Below are 5,626 nucleotides of genomic sequence, written 5' to 3'. Positions count from 1 at the left end.
GCTCATAGTTGGATCTGTTTGAGTAGAACGGCAACATGGTCTTCAGTTAAATCTGTTGACTCGTTCCGCTCATCCTTCGCATCGAAGAAATAGTTTGCACTTAAATGTGACGAACTGTGGAAACGGTGTTTTCACCCTGAGAAAATTAGAGTGTTCAAAGCATCCTTTGGGATCGAATAATAAAGCATGGAATAATGGAGAATGACCCGCTACTCGATTGATGCCGGTTGGCTGAGTGCGGTAATGATTGAAAGGAACAGACGGGGGCATTTGTATTGCTACGTTAGAGGTGAAATTCTTGGATCGTGGCAAGACAAACTACTGCGAAAGCATTTGCCAAGAATGTTTTCATTAATCAAGAACGAAAGTCAGAGTATTGAAGAGGATTAGATACCCTCGTAATTCTGACCATAAACTATACCAACCTACAATTTGTCAAAGTCGATCTTGACTTGGCAAGAGATTAACCGGGAAACCAAAGTTTATTGGTTCCGGGGGAAGTATGGTTGCAAAATCGAAACTTAAAGGAATTGACGGAAGGGCACCACCAGGAGTGGAGCCTGCGGCTTAATTTGACTCAACACGGGAAAACTCACCCGGTCCAGACATCTTAAGGATTGACAGATTGAATATCTTTCATGATTATATGGGCGGTGGTGCATGGCCGTTCTTAGTTAGTGGAGTGATCTGTCTGGTTAATTCCGATAACGAACGAGATCTTCTCCATCTAAATAATGAAATTCACTATATGTGAATTCAAACACTTCTTAGAGGAACTATGCGGAATTAAATACCGCAGATGAAGTGAGGCTATAACAGGTCTGTGATGCCCTTAGATGTTCTGGACTGCACGCGCGCTACACTGTGTACTTTTAGATTGAGTACTCAGCCCTTGGTCCGAAATGGACTGGGCAATCAGAGAAAAGTACAGCGCTTCAAGGGGATCGTCTGTTGTAACTTGCAGACGTGAACCAGGAATTCCTGGTACTTATGAGTCAACAACTCATAGGGATTACGTCCCTGCCCTTTGTACACACCGCCCGTCGCTACTACTGATTGGATAGTTAAGCAAGAATTGCAAATTCCTACTGTTGGGACTTCGGTCTCCGGCAACGGGATGAAGCGGATCGAGCTTAATTGTCTAGAGGAAGTAAAAGTCGTAACAAGGTTTCCGTAGGGGAACCTGCGGAAGGATCAGTGATTGATTCCTTCGGGCATGGCTGCTGGTAGAGGCCATGTCTGTAGTGCGCATGACGCTCTGTCGCTAGAGATTGCTTGGCAACCAATCTCGAATTATGTATCGAGCTCAAAAACTACTTGTGTGGATACATAGTTCAGCAGTCATGGCAAGGGACTGCTTAAAGGGAGACTAGTTAGCAAAAGCAGCCTAGCAGAACTGCAGCTATCTAGATCTCAGAAGCTGGGTTATAGAAGCCCAGCTATAGACTTGTGAATGAGAAAGGCCTAAAAAGGTCCACAAGTCGCGTGGTTAGAACCGACACGCAAAAATCCCAGCGAGTGACAGAGCGTTGCGCTGTTCAGTGGGAAAGAGTTGAGCTACTCGGGGCGCCCACTGAACTTGCTCCGAGCCAAAGGCTCGAAAAAACACAGCTTAGCCTCAGATCCTTTACATAGAAGGCTAGCTAAAATAAACTTACCTTGGACGAGGGTAAAGTTTAGTCAGTTCTTAGGGGAGAGTAATCCACAGCTTCTCGCCCTCTGAACATTCTCCCAGATATGTAGGTCTGGGAGAGTCTCCTCCTGTTCTTCGGAATCTGGAGGTAGACAAAGACAGTACGATACGATCTTGCATCGGGATGACTAACCGATAATGATCATAATCTGACAATTTTTCCGGCTTGAGGCACCGGAGTCAGATTAAAGACACATACTGAACTAAAGGCGTATGTGCAAAGCTTGTCGGAGTGTAGAGAGTCAAGCTGAGTTGACTCGTCACGTGGTGATGACAACAGCCATGTGCAAAACACTCACAACTTTATCGTCTATGTGGAAAAGGTTGCTAACAGCGCTCTCTATGAGAGGCCCTCGCATATAACTATACGAGGAAAAGGCGATAGAGTTGTTTGAATGTGGGGCAGGTTCATCGACAAGCTAAGTTGATCACATTCTTGTTGTGGCATCCTACTAGAATTGGTCACGGTCTGCACCAACTCTCCCCAAGTTGGCCAGACTTAAAACTAGAAATAAGGTTTGCAGCTATGTGAACCTAGAAACTGTAAAGGAGTTGAAAGAACTTAAAGGAATTGAAAGAGGCCTTGAGGTATATCCTCTTGGTAAAGACCCACAAAAGCTCACAAAAGTGGCTTCGAAGGGCAAAACTGGTTCATCCAAAACAATTGGAGAGCTTAAAGCAGAACCAATTCGAATGAAACACTATTGGTGAAACTTCATCATGAGAACGTCACAAGCTGATCACGCTCTATGATATGACTAGTATTATGTTGCTTCTAGTAGGCTAAGCGCAAGCCGAAACATCAACATGTGAAAGTCGTAGAATTTTGCAATCAAACTGTGGCTAGTACTGTGATGTTACTAGTAACCTGGTGTTCCGTCATATGGCCAAGAGAGCATTTGAAGGCGAAACTTCTGCATGGGAAAGCTGCATCATGATCAAAATTTTATATCGAGTATTATGTTGACGTTAGTAGGCCTTGGCCGAAAACGCAGCATGTGAAAGGTATAGATAAAAGTTATTGTTGCAGTCAGTACTGTGTAGTTACTAGTAGCTGGATTTAAGCTCAAAATGAGACACTGTTGGTGAAACTTCATCATGAGAATGTCACAAGCTGATCAAGCTCTATGATATGACTAGTATTATGTTGCTTCTAGTAGGCTAAGCGCAAGCCGAAACATCAACATGTGAAAGTCGTAGAATTTTGCGATCAAATTGTGGCTAGTACTGTGATGTTACTAGTAACCTTGTGTTACGTCATATGGCCAAGAGAGCATTTGAAGGCGAAACTTCTGCATGGGGAAGCTGCATCATGAACAAAAGTTTATATCGAGTATTATGTTGACATTAGTAGGCCCTGGCCGAAAGCGCAGCATGTGAAAGGTATAGATAAAAGTTATCGTTGCAGTCAGTACTGTGTAGTTACTAGTAGCTGGATTTAAGCTCGAAATGAGACACTGTTGGTGAAACTTCATCATGAGAACGTCACAAGCTGATCACGCTCCATGATATGACTAGTATTATGTTGCTTCTAGTAGGCTAAGCGCAAGCCGAAACATCAACATGTGAAAGTCGTAGAATTTTGCGATCAAATTGTGGCTAGTACTGTGATGTTACTAGTAACCTTGTGTTACGTCATATGGCCAAGAGAGCATTTGAAGGCGAAACTTCTGCATGGGGAAGCTGCATCATGAACAAAAGTTTATATCGAGTATTATGTTGACGTTAGTAGGCCCTGGCCGAAAGCGCAGCATGTGAAAGGTATAGATAAAAGTTAGCGTTGCAGTCAGTACTGTGTAGTTACTAGTAGCTGGATTTAAGCTCGAAATGAGACACTGTTGGTGAAACTTCATCATGAGAACGTCACAAGCTGATCACGCTCTATGATATGACTAGTATTATGTTGCTTCTAGTAGGCTAAGCGCAAGCCGAAACATCAACATGTGAAAGTCGTAGAATTTTGCAATCAAACTGTGGCTAGTACTGTGATGTTACTAGTAACCTTTTCTTACGTCATATGGCCAAGAGAGCATTTGAAGGCGAAACTTCTGCATGGGGAAGCTGCATCATGAACAAAAGTTTATATCGAGTATTATGTTGACGTTAGTAGGCCCTGGCCGAAAGCGCAGCATGTGAAAGGTATAGATAAAAGTTATCGTTGCAGTCAGTACTGTGTAGTTACTAGTAGCTGGATTTAAGCTCGAAGTGAGACACTGTTGGTGAAACTTCATCATGAGAACGTCACAAGCTGATCACGCTCTATGATATGACTAGTATTATGTTGCTTATAGTAGGCTAAGCGCAAGCCGAAACATCAACATGTGAAAGTCGTAGAATTTTGCGATCAAACTGTGGCTAGTACTTTGATGATGCTTGTAGCCAACCGAATTGGTTGAAAAGCCCAATAAGTAAGCTAACTTGGGAGAGCTTGTTGGAAACCAAATGCTACTAGATTGGTCCAAATACATCCTTCAACAGGGGATCACTTGGCTCGCTTTACGAAGAGGAGCACAGCTATATGTGTTAATTCGGTATGAATCGCAAGATTTGTTTACCGACCTCTCTAACGCAAAAGGCGGTCTCGGCTTCGGCTGTTGACTGCGTCCGATTCAGGGTTATATAACTCTCGATTGAACACATTGATGTTCTATTGTTGGTGCTTCCAATAAAATTGGAACACTTAAAGCAGAACCGATTCAAATAATAGCATTCTGATCAATGATTGCATTCCTTGATCAAGAACTGCTGGAGTCATTGTGATGGCGAATTTTCTTCATAAGAAAATTGCAAAGAGACGGAACTTAATGAGACTAGTATTATGTTGTTTCTAGTAAGCGGAAGCTGAAACAGCAACATGTGAAAATCAAGTTTTGTTCAATGATCTCGAGGCGATAAGTACTATGAAGCAACTAGTAGCCTAAGCATGACTCAGATTTGAGACAGTCAAAAAGACTGGCGAAACTTCTTCACATGAAAGTTACATAGAGAACTACAAATGTATACAGCGAGTATTATGTTGTTTCTAGTAGGCGAAAGCTGAAACATCAACATGTGAAAGTTGTCTGCAAACTGTAGAACGATATGTGATTAGTACTGTGCTGTTACTAGTAGCCAGTCTGACTGTAGAAGCCAAGACAAAGGGAAACTAATGCATCTGAAAAGGACAAGTTATGGAAAGGTATGCACGATAAGTATTATGTTGTTTCTAGTAAGCGGCAGCTGAAACATCAACATGTGAACGTCGTTGTGTACAGTAACCTAGAACTATATAGTCCTTAGTAACGTGCATTTACTAGTACCTGTAATTGGTATTCAGACTCAGGCAGTTTGGAATAGTTTGGCAAAGATGCACCAGAGAAAACTGGGATTTGATACAGAAATTGTTGAATACAAGTATTATGCTGCTTCTAGTAGGTTGAATCCGAAACATCAGCATGTGAAAATTGAAAACATTTCTGGTTCGAATTGTCACAAGTATTTGGTGATCTGAGTAGCCAAACTCACTACAACGCCAATTGAAGGCAAAAATTCTCAACGGGAAAAGCTATTCTCATTGAATGAGCTAACAAGACGAGTATTATGTTGCTTCTAGTAGGCGAAAGCCAAAACATCAACATGTGAAAGTCTTGCTGAACAAATTTAATGTTGTTGAGCTCAGTACCGTGTGAATTAGTAGCCATAATTGGCGAGCGAAAATTGAACTGGCGAAACTTCGTCTTTGGAAAATTGCAGATGCCGAGCACTTATTTTGCAACGAGTATTATGTTGACTGTAGTAAGCGAAAGCCGAAACAGCAACATGTGAAAGCTGTTGAAATTTGTGGTCATTTTGCAATAAGTACAAGGAGTGTAACTAGTAGCCAGGTCAAAATTTGGGATAAGAATGAGCAAAAATTCTGCATGAGAACAGTTGAAATTATGAAACTAAATTACA

At 42.0% G+C, this 5,626-nt stretch overlaps 1 pseudogene; it reads left to right on the top strand.

The window, feature by feature from the left end:
* Positions 1-4,159: 4,159 nt before the first annotated feature.
* On the top strand, positions 4,160-4,311 carry LOC142355942 (5.8S ribosomal RNA; annotated as a pseudogene).
* The last annotated feature ends 1,315 nt before the right edge of the window (positions 4,312-5,626 follow it).

This window comes from Convolutriloba macropyga, unplaced genomic scaffold, assembly GCF_964194025.1.
Source record: "Convolutriloba macropyga unplaced genomic scaffold, txConMacr16.3 SCAFFOLD_4578, whole genome shotgun sequence".
Classification (NCBI taxonomy): Eukaryota; Metazoa; Xenacoelomorpha; order Acoela; family Convolutidae; genus Convolutriloba; species Convolutriloba macropyga.
Note: the sequence above shows the minus strand (reverse complement) of the source record. Positions and strands in the feature narration are given on the sequence as shown.